Source organism: Rhynchophorus ferrugineus, unplaced genomic scaffold, assembly GCF_030347505.1.
Source record: "Rhynchophorus ferrugineus isolate W39M unplaced genomic scaffold, kcgeb_rfMv2 rfM2, whole genome shotgun sequence".
Lineage (NCBI taxonomy): Eukaryota > Metazoa > Arthropoda > Insecta > Coleoptera > Curculionidae > Rhynchophorus > Rhynchophorus ferrugineus.
Window position 1 is genome coordinate 44824812 of NW_027472581.1, and position 24429 is coordinate 44849240.

Sequence of the window (24429 nt, forward strand, 5' to 3'; positions counted from 1 at the left end):
TTTCCGCACTAATTTTGGGAAAGGAAAGGACGGAGATAATTGTTTAATTCTCTATGCCGTACAAGATCAGTTAATTTTAAATAATCTTAAATTGGCAAGTGGCAGTGTGAAAATAGAAATGGAATAATGATCCCAAATATATTTAATCGTATTTTAATATTCGGAAAGTAACAATGCATAATATAATAATAGTAATTGGTTTATTCCTATTTCATTCCAACATGTGCTTACTAATTTTTATTTCAACCGTGCCTTAAGTAAGACGAAGATGTATATATTTCTTTTCAAACTCTTTTGGTAAAGAAAAGGAAAGAGATAATTACTGTAATTTGTTAGCTTCAAAATAACATTTAATATCATATGTAAGTGACCATTACATTTAAATAGTACAATACATACTATTTACAATTAAATTATGTTGCTACAATAATTATAATTGTATATTCTTTATTAAATAATCAATTGGAGAAGCTATGTTTCTATAGTCGTTTGAATTAAATTATTATTGCATCTTCCTCCAGCAGTACAGTTTTCGTAAGCTGACTATTGCTTTAAATAGTTACATCTTTTATGTGGCTTATAATTATATGAGAAGCTTCGCTGCTAAGAGGTCTCACTTCCAGTCAGGTACTTAACATATTGTCTTTTAGTTCTTATTATCGGAAAATCATTTCACTTTTTTTTTTCAAGGAATCGTACATTTTTCTTTACATTCTACTAGTGATTTAGCATTCTCTTGTATACATAATCGGTTTACTTTTATTTGGGGATTTCTCTTTTCATATATTTGTTTTACTAGTTTTAAATCTCAGGATTTTTTCATTTTCAGATTCCAACAAATTAATGATTAGGCTCATTTATGTCCTTCAATTAAATTTCAAAAGAAATATAACTCCTTAATTTAAAATCATTCATCAGTTTAATCATCAATCGTTTTATCAATTTAATTAATTGGGTGAATTTTTAAGGATCAAATTGTATGTTTTCTATCTTAGCTGTTTTGAAGAGGTTGATATGATATTAATTACACAAGAGACAGTTACAATTACGCTTTGGAACAATGTTTTATCAAATTTATCATTTTATCGAATCTTTAATTGATTTTATGTCATCTAAATGTTTATTCGTATAACCTGTGTGTTTACTTTAAATGATATTAGATCTACTTAACTTAGTAAATAATTATCACTTTAGTCTTAATGTCTTAGTGTTAAACTAATTATAAATGTTTCTTCGTTTTATATATTCCGTATTCAAATATTAAGAGATAAAAAACATCACGTTTATAAGGCAAAAAACTTATAAAAATTCAAGTAACCTATTTGGTAACTCGATATAATATTAAAGATAAGATCGTGCTCTCTTGCCTAAAATGTTTACATATTCAGATATACTTTACATATCTAATCATCCGTTTGTAACACTTGTTTATGGCGCCTGTATTCTTAGACCCATTTTTACAATTAAAACACGAAATATAAAAACAGTTGCTGCTCTTCTTAATTAACATTCTTCATTAAAGCATCATGGGAATTTCGACAATCGGCCTTCATTTAAATATCGAAATGTCAGGGTCGATTTATATTAAATAATACAGAAATACAGTTTGTTCGACAAATTAAAGTAAATAAAAATCACGGACATTAAATTGTAAACATACCGTTTCATATAAAGGCAGTTTAAACTTTATCGCAATTTATTACATTCTTAATCATAACATAAGAATGAGTAGTGAATTTTAGATATTCCGTGTACTGTTCTGTTAAACCACTGTTCAGTCTCAACTATATTCAGATATTCTACACAACTAAATGTCTATGTTCAAAAACCACATACAAGATAACTCAATAATGCTGTTTATGTTGAATTATATTATTCATCACTCTCGACATTCATATAGTTACATGATCCCAATTATTTCCATTACATAGATTCAAAGCTTGTGATCATTATTATTATATAAGAACGGTTAATTAAGTTTGGTTGGTATATAATTTTTGGATTATATTTTCGCAAGACACCACTTTTTCCCATACTTCTGGTAACATTTGGAAACTACATAAAAATATATTGTTTGCCAAGAATCCCGTTTTAGTTTCCATCCAAAACCTCCAATTTGATCAGTTTTACTAATCATAAAGCTACGCTTAACCTGATTTTCAAATCACACCTGGGAACACAGCACCTACATCTGTAATCTATACAAATCATCATTTTTAATATGCCAAAATCAACACTTACACAATTTTAATCGATGTTAAAGTTTCCTACCATCATTCGATAAGTTTGCAAATTTGACAATCGTCGAAATTAGCCCAGTTGAAGAGCACATATTATGCCATCTTTATGAATCCCTCAAAATTAATCCTACTATTTTTAGAATTATATTTTAAATAAGATCGTAAATTTCAACCTAGTTCTACCACTATGTTTTGTAATTATTTCGTTGCCGTAACTTTTTTCTCAAAAGTATTATTTTTGTATTCGGCTTTATTTTTATAGCATAACTACCTCAGAAGTTTTTAATCTACTTATTTTCTTGTATTACAAATTAAAACTTCTATGGGAGTTACTGACTCCTCGCCATTTTGTATATTATACTTTTTGTTAATTATCAACGATTATAACCAAAATACTGGATAACTAAATGTGTAAAATTACCTTCGGTTTTACCGAGTCTGTACCGTTTTCAGTGAATGATTATCTTAATCGATGTAATTATCAATTCCATACCAAAACTTTAGGTGGTACTATGATACCCACTCAATGAAGTCGTAAAGTTTAATCAATCGCCCGACAACAAAATGTTCCAATAAATAACTGAGCCAACATTTCTAACTTTCGCGAATATTTTTCATTCATAAAATTATTTACGAAGCAATGATGTGTAACAAACTCAAACATTCGCCATGAATCACCCGTATTTTATCAGTACTTATTATTAATTGATATGCCGTGCAAAAAAGGAACGAGCTTTGTTATTACACCACGCTTATCTGGGCTAGGGCATCGTTTTCATACTAAACTGCCAATAAAATGAAAAAGTACCTCGTTGATTATTTTATGACACTTTTCTTGGAAAGAGGGTGGTATACCGCAATTCTCGGAAATGCCGATCAATAGGATATAAGCGAAGCCACACGCGCACCTGATGTTCATTTCGAAAATAATACTCGACAAATTTAACTACTGCACCTTTTATTACCCTTAATGTATTCCTGAAATATATATTATAAAAAATCTACTTAGATATATCAAATAACCTAATAACTCTAGTTATTTTTTTTTGTAAAATCAAATAGATACCCATGGCCATCCTTAGTATCAAAATTTTATTTGTTTATAATCAATCATCAAATCTGTTGTCAAGTAGCAGCAATTTTCTTGCTTGTATTTCTCTGAAAAACTTTTAAATTTGTGCTATACTCTTTTACAGGTATTTATTGTTTAATTTTCCCCGTACCTCTTTCCAAATTCGCTTTTGTAAGCATATTCTATCTCAGACTTATTGAATATAGTTTATTTTGATGGCGATGGGTTCATAATTTTTTTTACTATTTATTACGTTTTATTATAGTATATTTATTTACTTAAGAAAGCAGCGTTTCACTGTTCATATCTCCAGCACTGATAGAACTGAAACACTGAAAAAAGGAAGAGGTGCTATGTTCGACTGTATGTTTTTTTTATGTATGTTCACCGATTTCACTGTCAATTGTGAATCGATTTTTATTCTTTTTTTATTTGAAAGAGTGCACTGTAACTACTATCAACTGATCAATTTTAAGTCGGTGCCAAGCACAAATAATACGAAAATAATATAATTTTGTGTCATATACACAAAATTAAATTATACACAAAAATAATAAATTAAAAACAAAAAATAAATAAGGTTTTTGTTTATTTTTATTTAGTTATTACATATTTTATTTTAAAAGTTTTTTTGTTTGTTTAGAATCTAATTTTGATTATTTTTTACTTTTTAGTGAGTTCCTTATTTATAGTTTAGAGCCGGTTAATCTTTTAAAAATATTTTATTATAGTTTTCTGTAAACCTTTTATCTTTATTTAAGTGGATCTCAACCAGAATGCCCAAAACGACAAATGAAACATACAACTATAACATACATACGTCTATATTTATCTATACATAGTTTTTTAATTTTATATTTGTACAAGGTGTCCATTGAGAAAGTTTAATTTCTAAATCTCCATTGCGCAACCTCGATTAAGGCGGAATGGAGAGGAGGGGCCTCCATCGACACGCCCATCATGCTTTAGTAGTGAAGCGCGGTTTAGCGGTGGATGTGGACTGTACGTGTGACGATTCGTTAGAAGCGGTGCTTCGGAAGCTTTGAACTCAGTGCAATATCAGTGTTAGTTTGCTAAAAAAGTGGATAAAGAAGTTTTATAAAACGTATTCTGCACTCAGTGAACGATCACTGGGATTTGCGTTTGCTACTTCAACGAAAGAAAATAGACAGTGCTTGATTTAGTTATTGTAGTTTCTCAACTTTTTCTGAGCCTTTCGGATGTCGAAGCCGATGCTTCAATTTTCAGTAAAGAATAAATGGCATTTGTTCATTCATATATTAGGTAATTTTGTAATCACTAGTTATTTTGAAAACATATGAGTATATATATGAGTCTAATGAATCGTTTATTCGTAACAATATATCGTAAATTTACTATTTTTCATGTATTATCACGAGCTTTGTGAGATGGCGATATCAAATAATATTAGTATTTCAGTCGAAATTAATAAGCTGCAATCAATTCTATAGAAAATATGGAATAAATATATGGAACTTAATGTTTTGCTAGTCTGATTAGTTAAAACATGGGAGTCTTTTTTTATCTATTTATATTTTTAATTTCAAATTTTTTTAAACTGTCCTCAGTTATATACTCAAAATGTATTATATTAAATTAAAACATTAGTATCCGAAGTCGATTATCATACATCCATATACGTTTCAGAACTTTATGATAGCGAACTGTTGGCGTTTTACTTAATTATTATTATATTATATTTATTATTATATTTTACTACTATTATATTTTTCTGAATCCAAAATGTATTCATTATATTTCGGGATTAATGATTTAAGGGTTAGATATGCTAAATCACTACTTACTTTAGTAAACCATTAATATCACTAAACTATATCATATTTCTATGATAATGAAATTAATAGGATTTCTCATATAATTAACATTGTTAAAGCCGAAAATATAGCATTAAACAAGTTAAAGTTATTAAAATCCTATCGATTTTTACTGAATATTGCATATTTAGTTTAGCATGTATTTTTATACCCCATAGTATAATATTAGATGGGAACAAGATACTAAATCATGCAATATTTCCCTGATTTAAACACACTGTTGTTTGCGTTAGTTAGTAAATGACTCTACTTACAAAAGTGTAATTTATATCCATAAAATTCCCATTTAGGACGGGGGCTCAAGCGACCCGAAGACTTGGAACAAGGTTTTTCGGCATTAAATTCGACCCCAATTTGGCACACTCCAGGGCTGAGTTATCGATCAACTAAGATAACCGAAACTGGGTTACCCCGACCTATACCAGGGTTCAAGAAACAGCGAAATAACGATTGGTAGTGGTAGGTTGCCGGGAGGGTGCGTGCGTCTCCGTCCTTACATGACATTGGAGTGCGCTGTCAGATCTATACAGTCTTGATTTGAAGTGAAACTTTGAGCCAGTGGCGTAACCCCAAACTGTCTGTCTATTTTGTGTAATTTCCAGTGCATACAGTTCCGATGCGGTCTGCAACTATCTAACTTATAATTTATTCGATCCTTATTTAATTACAATTATTTATTACTTGTCTAGTGTCATTGGTTTAAAATAATTATGTATCAGTCATATAATTTATTTTTTAAAGATTTATAACAGTTTGTGTTAGTGTATTAAATGGTATAGGGTACATTTCCAACCTACTTCATGTTCAAACTTCACTGCCTGGCTTCACGTTTCAGTATGTGTCATTTTATAGAAGTGCGAATGAAGTAAATACTGGTTTCGGTTTTAAAGGTGGTGATTTTGGCTCATCAAGACTAAGAGCATTCTCAACAGCCTAAATAAATTAGGAAGAGCATTTGAAGGCATTACTCGATGATGTTCCGTGTAAAACTTAATTAAATCACTTTAATGTATTTGGTGGAATCAGCTTCATGTGGTATACTATGAGCTGCTATATAAATCAATGGGAATCGCTATCAACTATATTTAAGCCGACCACTGCGCAAGAAACGATCGGAATACAAGACAACAGTGAATGTCATTCACTGTTAATCAGCATGACAACGCTCGACCACATGTTGCAAACACGGTGGAGACTTACTTGGAAAGATTAAAATGGGAAGTCCTACCCCAATCTAATTACTACTTGTTTCGACATATGAATCATGACCTATCTGAGGTGCGTTTCAGTTTTTATGAAAACACCAAAATACAATACTTGGGATAAAATACAATGTACCGATTTTTCAAAATAAGGCTTCAAATTACAAAACTCATTTATAGGCCTATAGTATATTTCAAAAAGTACTAGAAAATGTTTATCTCTGATTTCAATTTATAACAATTGTGCTTGTTTTAATGTATATCGCTCTTAATTCGCTAACTGAGGATACAAGGGATATATTCGACTGAACAGCATGCGCCTGGATTTATTAGACGAAGGCTGTCGTCATATCCTTGGATTGTTGAACGTAACCACATGATTATTGGGCTTCGATATCGATGGCTCTTCTGAACAAAGTCATTATTTTTAAAGCCTGATACATAATATACCACCGCCTGGAATGCAATTCGCTTGCAAAAGCAAGTCGAAAAACGGCTCAAAATTGTATTTGTAATCAGTTTCTCTAGTAGCAGTTTTCCCTTCTTTGTATCATAAAACAGTTGATTTTCTACAAGCTGCCTGAAAGTTCTTAGGTAGTTTGACCTGCATTTTCGTCCAATAAGCCTTGTAGTTGTATTTTTCTTTTTCAGTCCATTCTTTGCTATTAATAAGTAATAAATGTTGAATATGCAATTTTAAACGTTCGATGAATTCTCTCGAATGGGAAATTATCATTATATATATATATATTATATATATATATATATATATATATATATATATACATACATACATATATATACATACATATATATATATACATACATATATATATATATATACATATATATATATATATATATATTATTATATGATCTATAAATATTATCATTTTTCTGTAAATTTTCCCCCACTGAATTGTCGAAAGTCTGACGAAGCGGATGCAGTAAAAAACATATTCCGTGTCATCGACACCGAAATGCGATGGCAAGACTATGCGCTGGACTGGAAACAAACAAAAAAAGACATGTTGCCGTGCTAATCGCGTATTCCTAGAATGAGGTTAAAGACACACCGTCGTCGAAAAATAAAGACCTGGTCTTTTGCGCAGTAACATTTGGTCGTAATTACTTCTGCGAATGCTGTTTTTGGCTACCTCGCACTTGCTACATGACTCGCCTGCATTAAATTGACGTCAAATAAAAAATGAAGTTCAATTTCGACAATTTTATTAATGATCAATATTTGTTTCAGTGTGCAGTTTGTCCCACGTCGACGCCATACTTTTTAGGTGAGTTAATAATGCATAAATTTAACTACAGATTAATAATTGTCGTACTAAACCTCACTTGACTAATAATTGATATAAATAATATTTTACTTGATTTAATGACGACAAACAATAAATATGCACGTGTTTGATACCACCAAATATCCGAAAACAATAAGGAGAACGACAATACAAAACGACGTAAATAACAAAGCTACGTTCGAAGGTAAACAATGTACGTACCCTTGCATAGAACAATATTAATCATCTTTGCAGTATATGCGCAATACATCAACTATTAGACGGCTGGAAGAATTGTATTTATTGCTATTTAATTAACGGGATGACATGGACGTTCTGCTGATGTATGAGTTAATGTCTCGACTCGACGAATATTGTCTATTACCATTCAAGGTTACAAGTTTTTTTTTGTTGTTATGGATGCCGAAATTACTCTCGTATTATTGCTTTTTTCTATGAGGTGTCTCGAATACAGGGTCACTAAATGTATAAAATTGAAAAGTTTTTTTTTGTTTTATTATATGGAACTCTACTATCTAGAAGGTAGCTAGAGAAATATTTAACACACTGGTTGGATGTTTTTTTTTAATGGAATGGATTATTCTTATATATTAACGAACTGGTTATAACCAGTAACTTGGCGCATTCACCAGTTTTTTTAATAATTGTTTTAAATCGGCAACAATTAAGAAGGGTAGCGAAAGTGTTATATGTTTTATTACAAAATCAATTTGTTTTGTGTTATGATTTTATATCGATCTCTATATAAGATCTATGCCAATATAAGTTCATGTTCTCAAATATCTTTAACAATAAATTATGAGTTGATTAAGAGTTAATTAAGTTAATGTGAACTCTCAAGATTGTCACACCCAGCATAGTGTTATTTATTTAATTGTATTTCGTTCACGTTGATTCGTCATCTAGATCGAATCGTATTAGGGCTTATATTGTTAAAGCTTGAAATGCGCTTTACAAATTTTAATTCGTTGTAAATCCTACTATCGTTATCATATAGTCCTAGGTATATTTCGGGATTACTGAGTGATTTAATCAATCTTTTTCTAATCTCCTTACAAATATCAGTAATGGAATTGACAGGAACAACAACACAAACTTTTACTTTAAAACTGTTTTGTTTTAACGGAAAGAAGTAGCGTCTTATAGACAATACTGCTGAAACCCTTAATTTTAAACACTTAACTTTTACTTACTATTCCAATAAACAAATTCTATGGTATAGCCTGCATGGAATGATTTCCGAAGTTTTGATGTCTCCAAATTTCAATAGTCCAACAGCTGAGCAACTGAGATGTTGCTATCCGCCTTTAATAGCAATAACAGGTCAATTGAAAAGTTCCGGGCCTACCATAGTAAAACAAATTTTTTGGCAACATTAGTTTTTTTTATTCAACATAATTCCCTTCAAGGGTGATACACTGATTATAGCAACCCTCCAACTTTTCGATACCATTTTTGTAGTACGATTTGTCCTTTGCTTCAAAATACGCCTCAGTTTCGTCGATCACCTCTTCATTCAAGTTCAAGTTCTTCCCAGCGAACATTCTTTTGAAATCTGAGAACAGGAAATAGTCGCTGGGGGCCAGATCTAGAAAATACGGTGGATGAGGAAACAGTTTGAAGCCCAATTCATGGATGTTTGCCATCGTTTTCACTGACTTGTGAGACGGTGCATTATCTTGGTGAAGCAGCTCTTTCTTTTCTTCAAATGCGACCGTTTTTTCGGCGGTTTCGTCCTTCAAACGGTCCAATAACGCTATGTAATAGTCGCTGTTGATGGTCCTTCCTTTTTCAAGATAGTCAATGAAAATTATTCCATGCGCATCCTAAAATACAGACGCCCTAACGTTGCCAACTGACTGTTGCGTTTTCCCACGCTTTGGAGCAGGTTCATCGTGTGCAGTCCACTCGGATGACTTCGGTCGATTGGACTTGTTTCATCCATTGTCACATATCGACGCAAAAACTCGGGTTTATTACGCTTTATAATCTTCAAACACTGCTTCGAATCATCAACTCGTCGTTGTTTTTGATTAAAAGTGATCTCGCGTGGCACCCACTTTGCACAGATTTTTTTCATACCCAAATATTTGTGAGTGATATGATGTACACGTTCAGTTGATATCTTTACAGTGTCTGCTATTTCATTCAGTTTCAATTTACAGTCATTCAAAATCAATAAATGGTCAGTAACAACCTCGTTTGGGCGTCCACTGCCGTCACCGTCTTCGCAGAGGTTTGTTCTGCTCATTTCACCACATCTAAACTTGGCATACCAATCATTGATGGTTGATTTTCCTGGGGCAGTGTCCGGAAACTCGGCATCAAGCCAAGTTTTTGCTTCAACTGTATTTTTTCCCTACAAAAAGCAATATTTTATTTTTTTCCTTTTTATCCATTTTTTTTCACAATAACAAAAGCTGCTTCACTCAAAATGCTATAATTCACAAACTAATGATCCGACAACTGTCAAATGTATACACGCATCTTTTGATGGTTAGGGCTAACTGAAAAACATGGATTTAAATCAAGTAGCGCCATATATGTGTCAGGCCGAGGACTTTAATTGACCTGTTACATGTTGAACTACGAGCCAAAGACCAGAAAGTTTAGTTTACAGCAACTTCAAGCTCTCTTTGGCGACTGATTATTTCAACTGTGGCTTGCTCCAGAAAATTATCATTAGAGATTCATAGACACTTTTTCAATACGGTGGAAGTTCTATTACTACTGTTGTGTTGTACTTGCATTAATAAACAAGCAAGACGAGTACGTGATTAATACATCAGTATCTCGCAGATTCAAATAAAACTAAACTATTTAAGCTAAAGTTAAGAATACACTTAAACACTATACAAGTTCTGTGTGATTTGGTTCGCTTCAATCATCTGATTTCCTGCGTGTTGTCCAGTAGCTGTACTGCTTCCAAATTGTTGTGATTTAGCAACCTTATTTCATGTTTTAAGGTAACATTTTGGATTAGTTCGTATATCCATTTGATTTCGAGGTCATGGTATTTAATGACAGTGAATCGTAGAACTTTGTTTAGCCTGCTTTATTTTTGTATATACTATGTTTATACTATATTTGCACCCTATAGGTCCAAATTAGTTTTATGATTGACTGTTGAATAAATTTCTTTAATTTTACGTCAAGTTGAAAGTGCCCTTCCGACTAACCAGTACAGTTGCTGAACTTGTCTAATCTGCTCTGCTTTTTGTCTAACATGATGTTTCCAATTTATTGGAATTGGAATATTCAGCTTGAGGAATCGGGCATCTGTCAAGTGATATAATTAAGTTTTTGTAATTTCGCCGCAACGCAAAGTAAACTTGGACAGCTTTGGAGCTATTGAGCTCTATTTTCCAGTATTTAGTCCATTTGTAGATCGTGGTGACTGCTGTTTTTATTTTTCCTACGCCCTTAAGCAAAGGTTTATATTTTGCCAGATTAACTATGTCGTCGGAAAATATTCCAAGTACTGTTTCTCTTATTGTTGGGATATCAGCAGTGTTAAAAAGATACTGGAATGGTCCCAAGACACTACCCTGGGGAACTCCAGTCGAAGGTTAATTGAATGGAAGAGATAATGAAAACCTTATGATATCCCAGCATCGTAGCGACTGCGCTGGTTAGTTATTTTTAAATTGTTTTATTTTAATGGAACTAACAGCGACTGATTATTTCAATTGTTGCTTGCTCCAGGAATTTAACATCAGAGATTATTCTTCGAAACATTGGCCATTACTTTTTTTTATTTTTAGTATTATTAGTATCCGGATTATGAACATGACACTTTTTTAGTAAATTTCAGTACAGGTTCGTTACCTGATGTCCGAAAAGTAGCATTTTCTATTGCATATCCACTTTGCGACAAGCTCAAATGATATCAAGCTTTGTGATATTGCTTATATAATGTTATGTAATCTTTTACAATCATTGATTTATTAATGTAATCGCTTCTAAATCGTTAAAAACTAAATTTTTTTTAGGAGTTCATACACTGCAACTTTCCTAAGGTACTCTATAACATTTTGAAGACTATTTGGACTGTTTTACTGGATCACATTGTGACATATTCATTGGTTAAATATATCTCTAACATAAATATAATTAATAATGTAGCTGTCCGATTCAATATAGCAAATATTTCTAATCCTTCAGAATGAATTCATAATTGAAACAAGTCTAAGTCACTTCAGTCCATCGGTATATCCGTAATCGCGAATCTATTTAAATTCTTGAAGTAATAGCATTTACTGACCCGCGCTCTGATCCAATCAATCTTTACGACCCTCCCATTTCCGGTTCTTGATAACTGTTACCAAGTCAAAAAAAAGTAGGCTGGCCGTGTTTTATCACTCTCGTATATCATTCTGTTTAATGTTGTCGTCAGCGAGGTTTTAGATAGTGCTAATTGCGTCTACCTCGTGCCGGTAGCATATCGAAGTCCATCGTCAGCCACCTGACCGCATTGTTCACGAGTACCCGAAATAAATATGGAGCCTAGTTTCTGTCCGCGTCATAGGCTTTATCGGATATACTATGCCGCCTATCGCAGTCAGCTGATGAAAAAAATGTGCTCGACAAAAAATCCAACATCATCGTATGAGCGTTGTTTATATTAAATTTAAAATTAAGCATGTATATTAATTCAGGTATTAACGTATTATATTGTAATTGGGATAATACAGGGTGTGCAACATTAAAGCTTTATTTAAATAAATAGTTACAATGCATTTTATTTAAAGTATTGGCCATGCTTAACTAGGAATTTTTATCCTTCAGACATCACACAAGGATTTTGTGTTGATCTAAAAAGGATGAATTGACCTAGAACTATTCTAAACAAGTTATCATCTAAACTCGAAAGAAATAATATCTGGTGAATACGGCGGATGGTGTAGAGCTCATGTTTCAATATTCTTATATATATATATATATATATATATATATATATATATATATATATATATATATATATATATATATATATATATATATTTAACTGTATGTTCTCGATTTCTCTGTCAATTTATTATATTTTTATTCGAAAGAGTGCCCTTCGGAGGTGGTCCCATTACAACCAAATTAGGATCTGTTGAGGGGAAGAGGGGAAATCGAGGGAATCTCTTAAATTTGAAAGGCACGTACTAAGTTCACATCACGTTCACATATTATTTTTCTAAAATAATCAGATATTTGGATATAATATTATTGCCGAGCTGATGTGACGGAAAATCGGAGGTCGTTCAGTGCAAAAGCCATTCAGTTTTTTCGGTACCGAGCCCAAATAATAATAGAATAATGATATAATTTTGTGACGTAGTCAAAAAATTAAATTCCCAACACAAAATTTTTTACAACAAAAAACAAATCTAAAATAATATTACTCATTAATATTATAGTATTAATATTAAATAATATTGTAAGTAGATAAATAGGTTTAAGTAAGTTTTAAGCTAAATTGTGTGTATATAGTAGAATATAAAATATATGTACTCCTTAGGTTAAACAAGGCTTTTGTTTATTTTTATTTAGCTATTAAAACGATTATTATTTACATATTTTATATTAAAAATTTTTTTTAATAATCTAAGTAATTTTTAGTGAGTTCCTTATTTATTTTTTGAAGTCGGTTCTATATTTTGTAAAAAAAAATGTATTTAGTTCGGTTTTAACTTTTTCGCCTCTTTTTACACTTTCAATCTTCCACTACATTTTAGCCTTTGACGTCAAATTCGCATTTGATTAATTAATTTTATGTTTAATTTTAGCTTCTGAAACCACTTCCGATTACTTATTTCTTTCACCGTTCTATATTTCGTAAAAAATAAGAAGTATTTTGAGTTGGCTTGGTGATGCAGTGGTAAAGGCGATGGGACGGTCCCCCTACTATTGCGATAGCCGCGGATTCGAATCCTGCTGGGATGCATGGTCGTAAATTTATGTTTGTGATTGTTTAAAATTTGTAAATGTTCAACAGATATCCATGATCTCTTCTTACTAGAGACTTTTAAAACTAAACAATATTTCATTACTAAAGTAACATCTTTTGTACGCCTTATATTATCGATTTTTTAAAAATAATTTCAAAATACCTCGATTATTTGAAGTATGACTTATATTTAAGAATATACTGCTTTAAGGTTAAGGTAAATATCACTCGAAGCAACTTTTCAAAGCAAAATTGATAGCATGAACACTCCTTATCAGTCATTGATGTGGATTAAGCGATAACATATTAGTAATTAGAGTATAAGAATCCGGGTTCTTACGGGTAAATTTAGAAATCCCTAGTACTCATTAAATTTACATATATCATTTGTCAATCTTATACTATTAAAAGCTTTTGCATTGTTATAATTTTAATTAGAATATTTTGCTGTGGATTTTGTCTAAATACTGATTTAGTTAAATGATAAGCTCTTATATCTATATGTAAAAGATTGGGGGAAAATATATTTGAGTTTTTCAAATGAAATTTTAAATATTTTCAGATCACCAGATCACCGATCTGTCACTTTTTATCGCAGAGGATTTCTTTTGAATCCCGAAGTGATTAAAAGAGAGAGGGTTTTACAGAGATCGAAAAATGGCTGTCGAACGGGGCGAGGTTTTGGTTACACAATGGTTGCATTTAAACTTTTAAATGCATCTCTCATTTTTAATCGAACCACTGAAAATGTGTGTGATCCATATGTTTTTTTAGTTAACCCTAACCCTCAAAAGATGCGTGTATAAATTTGACAGCTGTCGGATGATTAGTTTGTGAATTATAGGAAAGGATAAAAAGGAATTTCGCGTGTTTATAAAATATTGCTTTTTGAAGGGATAAAATACAGTTGAAGCAAAAACTTGGCTTAATTCCGAGTTTCCGGACACTGCCCCAGGAAAATCAACCATCAAGGATTGGTGTATGCTAAGTTTAGACGTGGTGAAATGACCACCGAAACGGTGAACGCAGTGAACGCCCAAAAGAGGTTGTTATCGACGAAAACATATAAAAAATCCAAAAAATGATTTTTAATGACCGTAAATTGAAATTAAATGAAATATCAAACACCCAAAGATATCAACTGAATGTGTACATCATATCATTCACGAATATTTGGGTATGAGAAAGCCCTGTAGCAGTATTTGAAGATAATCAAGCGTAATAAAACCGATTTTTTGCACCGTTATGTGACAATGGATGAAACATGGCTCCATCATTTCATTCCGAAGTTCAATCGACAGTCATCCGAGTGTACTGCACACGATGAACCCGCTCCAACGCGTGGGAAAACGCAACAGTCGGCTGGCAATGTTATGGCGTCTGTATTTTCATAGACTACCTTGAATAAGGAAGGACCATCAACAGCGACTATTACATAGCGTTATTGGACCGTTTGAAGGACGAAATCGCCGAAAAACTGCCACATTTGAAGAAATAGAAAGTGCTGCTTCACCAATACATTGCACCGTATCACAAGTTAGTGAAAACGGTGGCAAAGATCTATGAGTTGGGCTTCGAATTGCTTCCTCGTCCACCGTATTCTCCAGATCTGACCCCCAGCGACTATTTCCTGTTCTCAGATTTCTAAAGAATGCTCGCTGGGAAGAAATTTTCGTCGAATGAAGAGGTGATCGCCGAAACTGAGGCCTATATTGAAGCAAAAGACAAATCGTACTACAAAAATGGTATCGAAAAGTTGGAGGGTCGCTATAATCAGTGTATCGTCGTAGAAGGGAATTATGTTGAATAAAAAAACTAATTTTGCCAAAAAAAGTGTTTTACTATGGTAACGGGGACTTTTCAATTGACCTGTTATATTCCTTTCCAATTCCGGTCAAAAACTTAATATCACCTTCTTTGGCGTCAATGTGCGCGTCGCAAATGTTTGTAAAGCTTTCCCGTACTTCGACCATAATTTTTATCAAACATTATTGTTCGTTGTACGTGATCTACCCTTTCATCGTTTAAAACCCCTCCTAGTCAGTTTTTTCAAAATTGCTATTGGAATTCACAAATAAAAACGATCCATTACATGTATCGTTGTTCATTCATATGAATCAAGTATCTTTCTTTGGGTATCCAGTCTTATGTAAAACTGACTGGTTCAATACTGTTTTATTATTGATGTTTAGATAGATCAGTAGCAATATCGCCAAATGAAATATGTCTGGAACAAACCAATTCTGGCACTAGCACTCACCTAAGCACTTATCGCAGACTCAGCATCACACAATTTCGTTGAACCTCCGCTAAATTTTTCCCCTTTTCGGGTGCAAAAAATCACAACATGACGAAAATAATCTCAAACCGCCACTTCTCTAAAACTCAATAGCTTAACTGATAAACCAAGATTCCTTTTCTTAACTACCAACTTATTGACTATGCCTAGTTTATTTCATATCTACGCCTAATAAATGTTCCCAAGTAAATGTTCTTCATAGTGATGAAATTTTTCCTTAAATTTTCTATAAGAGAAACCGTAAGTAAGTGTAAAAGTATAAGTTTTCATTAGTTTGAATAATTATATCAGCTAATACAGGAACTAATTATATTTTCAATTAATAATTCTGTAATTCCTTCTTGGTATTCGTTTACTGTTATTAGCCTTGGGTGCTATTCGTTTTGCTTCTTATTTAAAAGTTAACCGATTTGGACGTCACTTTTGTGTTTCACGTGACTATTTTCGTTCTCTCAAATCTTACATTTTTTAATGTTGCTAATTTGTATTTCGTTAAAAATATATAGAAAATAGCAGCAAGAAGAAAAAATATTTCTAATACATCTAAATAACACATTTGCCAGTTAGAGATAGCACCATAAGCAAGGTAATGGGATGATCTTCCCTCAGACAGTAGCCATCATAGCCGAATCCCGCATGGGTATTTTATAATTGTGTTAGTGGGCTAATATCGAAACTATAAAATTCAACAAAGTGAAACCGCCCCAGCCACATTAATATCCAAGATGGATAAGATCGCCTTCTGGCATGGTTTATAAGTTTATTACATTCCAGTCAGTGGACATCATCGCAGTGGACTCATATTTGTTTGGTTCTAATTATTAAATTATTATATGTTGACATGTTGGTCGTCCCGGAACTTGATTCAAGCAGCTGCCACTTGTTGAATCAATGTTCTGGATACGAGCGACAGTAGCGTCCAAATCTTCGGATATAAATGAAAATCTTGTATTATACACGTCACCCGTCACATTTTAAACCAGTCGCTAATGCACCGATTTCTTAGAATATCTAGGTGCCATGAATAGTAGTGTAAGTCGTGCATCGTTATATCAACTTATTATCTTATAACCGTCGAGTATGAAATAAGAAAGCTAAAAGTACTGGGAAATAAGATATAATAAATAAGTTCATAGAAATATGTAGAAAATTATCATGATTCACTAGAATACAAATCACGTTCTATGATGACGTTATATCCTTGAGATTCTAGACTAGACGATATTAAACATAATGATCTGTGACATGATTTTAACATTTTACTATTAACCGGTTTAATCATACGAGTAGCATCAGTTCTGACGTTTTTTAGATTTGGTTATTTGGATTTAGAGTGTACAATTTACCGATGCGAGTAGGAATTGGACAATTAGAATCCTGGACAAGATAACTCGGGTATAGTATGAAGACCTTTTTTAATTACGAATCAGTAAACAAAATATTGTAGAGAACTGCTTCTATGGTGTAATGGTTAATGCGTTTAGCTCCCAAACAGAGGTTGTGGGTTCGATTCTCGGCGGAGACAACTTTTTGTTGTTCTTTAGTTATAGCATTTGTTATATCACCTAGGGTAGGTAGCGGACCCCGGGGCCTGATACACTCTTTATTTTCAAACATTGTTTCCTTATTCCTATTTTTCTTCATATGGGCTGCACCTTTACTTGGTCTACCCATTATAATATTAAATAAAATAACTGCGTAATTTATTGAATTATCTAAATATTTAACACTAAAAATAGAAAAATAAAATATTTTTAACAAAAAAATTGAAACGACTTCAGAAAATAAATAAGGAGCTCACTGAAAATTAAAAAGTAATCAAACTTAGATTTTTAAAACAAAAAAAAAACATTTTAATATAAAATATGGCCATAATAATCGTTGTTATAACTATATATAAATAAACAAAAACCTTATTTAACCTAGCTACTACATATATTTTATATTCTTCTATATACAAACAATTTAGCTTAATACCTATCTAAACCTATTTATCTATTTACGATATTATTTTAATTACTCCCAAATAATTACTTTGAAGTCGGTGGAAACCGACCGAAGCAATACAAAAACAATAATATAATATTGTGACATATACAAAAAATTACCAGCTAAACAAATCTAAATTAATATAACTGTTTGGGTTCAGCGCCGACTTCAAAGTAGTCAGTTGGTAGTAACTTTTAGTGAGTATAATTTTTTTGTTATAAATATTTTATAGGGTATCTAATTCATTAGGCATTTCATAAAACAGTTAAAATTAAAAATTGCTAATTTGCAGCATATTTACTATCTAGTTGGTTAAAGGATGCATGATCTTCAATTAAAATATCCAGTACATGCTCATTTAATTTTAATGAGATTTGTCTTTAATTAATATTGGCTTTTATATTACTTCGTTATTTTACAATTACGGAGAATGTTATATATAATGTCAAATAAACAGGATATTTAATATAGACATTAATTATATATGGTAAAAGGATTAAGTATTAACTACACATTTTCTCAAAACTATGTTTCCATTATAATTTATAAAATATTTTTATTTTTATAACATCAATAGTATTGATTTAGTTTTAAGTTATATTATTACTCGTTTTTACCATTATAAAGTGTTCAATCAATATTAGTTTTATATTATTTAATTATCTTGTTCATCAAATACTGTTATGAGATTTATGTGAATGATTTAATTCAGTCTTTCACTATATTGTTTTGCTTTCAACACCAAATTCACAATCTTTTAGCTTTTGAAACTATTCGATAGTATTACCACGGGCTTTTAAAACCATTAGACTATCTTCTGCGGATAAACATTGCCCAGAAAAAACTTTAATCTGGCAATTTTTATCCTATTTTTGTGTTAGTGACGTTTTCTTTTGTTGTTGAATGTTATTTTCAAACCAATTAATATTAATAGGTTAAGTTATGGCAAAAATGTTATATCATAGTATTATATAACTATATAGTGTGAGAGGCAGATTGATCCAGTGCTATCACCCACTTTCACAACATCAAAGTAATTATTTGTCGAAAAATTAAACAAGACTAGCCACCGAAATTTTAATCTTACCAAAAACACCCTAATTATAACCAAATTAAATTAGAAATGGTAATTGTTTAAATTTTTCGTGTAAAACGAAGGCTATTAAAATTAATGAAACAAATTACCAAGTATTTTCTCCAATGCCAGCTTTATCCATATGAAAATAGACATTATATTAATTAAATTAGACACGCATTGCGGAATCGCTTAATGGCGGCTTATTAAAACCCTAATTAGTCAACCACGGTTATGAACGTTCGTTTGATTTTGAATAGATGCTTTTTGTTTATCCTAGATGATTCATAAAGTGAATGCAAATAGTTTTAAAAACCAAATGATGCAGTTATATTTCTTGTTACATTATTATTTCAATGAAACTAATAAGATCGAAATATAAGACATTCTTCGTAGAACAGGATCCACTCAATTTTTGATCATATTAACAACTGGCGGGCAAATATTATCATCATTCTGAAATATGTATCGTCTCTTTAAGTGTATTATCCAGATCTTGCTTCAGTATTCGATTTAATACTCTATTGTTCAAGTATAACTATCAGTAGCATAAAATTCATCTGGTATTAAAAATACAGCTTTTGATGTTAATGGTAATACTCACGTTTGCAATAATACCAGTAATTCCATATTGTGTCTATTTTACTAAAAGTAGATACTTCTTTCTTTCGAATTAGATGGTATCACTTTTAGTTCTTCCTGATTGATTTTATGTCATGTGCCAACTCTTGGTAACATTAAAAATGCATTTGGGTTTTAACGCTAAAATATAGCTAAAATATAATTTATATTTATAATAATTAACTTAATATCAAATGCACCAGTAACGTCTTCTATTAACAATAAGTTTTATTCGTAGATACGACTTATTTGTATTAATCATCAGCACTATAGCGTTATCAGCCACTGATCTCTATAATCAATAATAACTATACCAACAAACAGAACATTGTAAATAGTTTCTCTGATTTATATCCATGGTTCTAAGGAGTAAAATATATGTATTTGTATAAATAACTACAGACAAATGAACTGTCATAACTGACAAATGTGAACGAATAAAACACGGATTATATTTCTGTTTTGTGTACACAATTCTAAGGAATATCTTCCAGACAGCTCAATTAAATCAAAATTACCCTTCGGAATATAAAGTAGCTATTAAATAATCCTTCTTTGTCAGCTACTATATCTAGATAGAGCTGATGTAATCTAAAACCTTTTCAAAGTCATCCTAAGTTCGTCGAAAAATCGAGACATCGTCGGAATTTTCGAACGCCTTTTAACGGATCACAGCCGCTCTTGTTCAGCTGTATGTTATTGGACAACGAATTTGTTGTTGACGGGAGATCGAAACCGGTACGTATTGCTACCTGCCAGACGTTCTCAGTTTACTTTAGACGGAATGGGCAAATATTTTGCCAGCGTCTGCGGCTATGGACGTCAATCATTTAACTGTAGCCGTCTGTGTCTGATAGGGAACATAATAATTTAATATTTATCAGCTGCTAAAGCCCTCATAGTGTTATAAGAAATAAATCCCGTATGGGCTTTAGTGGGATATTGAATACATGTACTCAGACTGATATTTTTAAAATTTGCGTTGATTTAAAAATTATTATATATATGAGCTATAATGCTTTGAAAGCGAATTTTTCTTGTGTATATTCACAGTATTAGTGACAATATGTTATCTATCAAACATCAAAACGTTATTAGATTTCTCCACCCTCACCCTAAAACATATGATCTAAGGTCATCAAGAAGGCCAAGCCTATATTTAATAGACGCCCAAATATAGTTTTCAAGGCTTCACAGCCCATCCATCTTTTTTCCACACCAACTGACGTCTACCTACCCCTCAACCTTCTGAGAACCTCCCAGAGAATTTCAATATTTTCTTTAGGGTATTTTTATATTTTAGATACGCTTTTAAATTTATTTTTAAACGTTTTTTTATACTATGAAACATTTTCATTGATTAATTTATATATTTTAAAATATACTTCGTAGTTTAATCTTCATTTTAAAATATTTAAGTAATAATAACTTACATTTTAAGATTTCATTTGAATATGACAGTGTATACAGTGGTGGTTGTAGTACTATTGCATTTTTTCCGCTGTGTTATTTATTTAGATAATGCCAGTGTATCAATATTTTTGAGTCTTATTTATTTAATTGTTCCTTCAATCGTAATGGTTAATCAACAAGGTGCGATTTTTCAAGGTTATTCAGCTAATTATGTTACTCTGGACTGAAAAGGAAGCGGGTAAACATCAGATTTTTTTATCGGCCAATTCATTTCTATCAATAGCTATTATCAGTAGCCACCTTCCTATTACCCTTTAAAAAATCCTTTACCCAAAGCCTTAAAGCCTACCAAAACGTGATTGATCCGTACTGATTATTGTTTTCCTGCAGCATCGATTTCTTCATTTTTCACTCTTTCGAGGTTCGTCCATCGATCGATGGACGAACCATTGCATTTTCAATAATTACATTCTGTTAAAAATTACTATGAATTGACTATTTGAGGAACCCCCTTAAGCTAATAGTAAAAGTTATTTTTGTCGCTAAATTGTCACATATATCCGCCATATTGACACGATGTACAATGATTAATTGGATAAATAGTCCAATCAAATAATTTGGCCCAAATTAGGCGTTACAAAGTATTTTATTTTATAGTTATTAATCTCACAAAACTATCGTTATGAATGAATTTTATTCAAAAATTCTATCTTACGTTATACAATGAACATGGTTTCCTACTTTGAACTTAATGTATTATTTCAAGGTACTAGAATTGAAGCGGGTATTAAAAATTTACTAATGGATTAAGCATTCACATAAGTGTATTTTGGAAAGGGCCTACTTTGAAGGGAATTCAATAATTTAATAATCTATATAAAAAATAAACTTAAGCATAAATAACATTAAAAAGTTAACATAAACACATACATTTGGACTAATAATATATGTGAGAACACACCTTTTATCAGAACCAAATCTAATAGTAATTATTTGTAAAGGACCACTTTCTTTGCATTCAATAGCCCTTCTAGGTAGGGCTTGGAGATTCCTGGAAAACACAAGGGTCACGGGGGCGGACCTTCGGCAATAAAACACGGTGCGACGATTCGATCAGGACAGTACCGATAGAGTCACGAAGCCTACTTTTTATTGGATTAAGATTTCATGAGGTTTTAATATTATCAATAAATAATTAACGTCATTTACTCAAATAAACTATATTAACTATTTTCGATACATTTTAACGGAACTTTTTTATTTTTAAAAATGTGTTGGTATTGTTATTGGCATTTGAATTATAAAATCGATAATAATATACTAATTGGATCTTCTGCTGGAGAGTTAATGTAGACGGTATGAGGAAACCGAAATAGCTTTTATTGCTAATTTGAGGCCTGTATAATTTGCGACTACTTTTCCATTAGAGCAAGAATTGCGCTGATTTCAAGGCATATTTCTACCACGAATCCAAATAAATGTTTGATAAACACAAAAGGCGGATCCGTGATTTACTGGTCTTACTGACTTACGATATTTTTTTGTTTCTACCACATAAGTGCTCTCGACAACTAAAACAAAACAAATGCTCCCTTATATGTCTATGAATTCAACGTCCAAGAGACTCCAATATATCCAGGTGCTTTTTTTTAAATTGAAAGATAAACGTTTAAAAAACGTTTAAAATTCTGATGACATATTTATTACATCTTACATCAGATATGCTTCGTACAATCTTAACCCAATAAATTATACGTAATACCAAGTGCTCTGTTATATTTACACAGGCAAGACGGGTGCAGTATAAATACATCAGCATTTATTTCCTAAATTAAAATTAAACTTGGTTCAGAGCACCATTTGGTTTGCTTCATTATTCTAATTTTCTGTGCCTTTCCCAATAGCTATATTGCTTCCACGTTGATATGATTTAGTAATCTTACTTTATATTTTAAGTAGAAATCTTGAGCTTTCTAAAACCATTTAATTTTGTGTCATTTTGCAGTAGTTGGTTACGTAGCAATAAGCCTTGATAATCAATCGAAGGATTATGTTTAGACAGCGTTGGATTACTACTTGGTAATGATATAATGTTTTAATACAACCCCATATTTACACTCCAAGTCCAAATAGCTTTTATAAACGATATATAAACCAATCTTTTCGAGCTTAAGTCATGTAGGGAATATTTTCCGACTAATCAGTCCAAATTTTGAGTTTGAACTGCTGTGCTTTTCTGGCTTTTCGTCTAACGTGATAAAATTAAACACCGAAGCCAAAGTAACTAATGTTCGCCGTATCCAACATGTATAATATTCAATAATATGTCATCACTAATATATATATAATTTATTAATGGTTTTTGTAACAATTTATTTTTTTTACAGATACGGACGAATGGAATGGTAAAACAATGGTTCGTTTCCTCGGATTTTTAACGTCTTCGCTAGCAGACCATTTCGTGAACATGGTCGTCTCGTCTGTACGGTCACGCTCACCTAATTCGTGGCACCCGAAGATACCCGACCTTGACAATTTTGGCACTGGCAGGTAAATTTCCGGAAGAACCGGTTGATGTTGCCTATTTTCGACGAAGACGACGGGGTGATCGGATGCGCGAGCCTGCTGCATTCGGCCGATCGACACGCCACAAGCAAGGTTAGTCCGTTGCTAGGTAACGGATCAGCAGCCAGAAGAACGTTAATGGAGCGGATCGGCGGGTACGGCGGGCTCTACACTGATGTCTGTTGCTATGGGCGCTACCTCGGTATCTAAACTGGGCTTTGGAGCAGTCAGGTACCTGAAGTAGCGCGCGTAGAGGCGGATTTTTCACCATCTATCGAACAGAAAGAACTGTTCGCTTATATAAACGTCGTTCAGGTATTCGCATTGTTTAATTTTTTTGAGTAAACCATAGTTTTATATGTATATTGTAAATGTTAAAGTCTATGTTGACTTAGGCATAAAAATCAATAAGTTTTCACTAAAACCATTACGCAAATAGTACTATGCATATATAGAAAACTTTTTAAATATATACTTCCATATAATAAACTTTGATAAATTAGTTTATGCGTATTAAAATGCAACTTGTTCTTCATACAGACAGGAATGTATCAGGAGAATAACAATTAAACTTATAAATAGACAGAGTACGAAGGCAATAATAAAGTCTATTGATGAAGAATAAAAAGACAATAAAAAATATTATTTAAAATCATCATTATAGTCTCAACATTATTTGTTTAATTTTAAGCTAATATTATTCATTTTTTATAATAAATTCTCTAAATAAAACAAATGAAAAATTACAGATAAATCATATAAAAATATATTACTAATTAACATCATTTTATAGTTTTATTTAATCTATTATAACAATTCAACATAAATTCATAATTTTACATCAAT

General features: G+C 31.7%; 1 long non-coding RNA gene across 2 annotated transcripts in view; it reads left to right on the forward strand.

Moving 5' to 3' along the window:
- Positions 1 to 23708, forward strand: part of LOC143189919 (uncharacterized) — a 34942-nt gene extending 11234 nt beyond the window's left edge. The window contains exons 3-4 of one of the 2 annotated variants that reach the window (XR_013004113.1): positions 7626 to 7662; positions 23406 to 23543. This is a non-coding gene — a long non-coding RNA (uncharacterized LOC143189919). Of the gene's footprint in view, positions 1 to 7450; positions 7663 to 23405 lie in introns of those variants that run through there. The other variant, XR_013004112.1, reaches the window with a different exon arrangement.
- Positions 23709 to 24429: the final 721 nt, after the last annotated feature.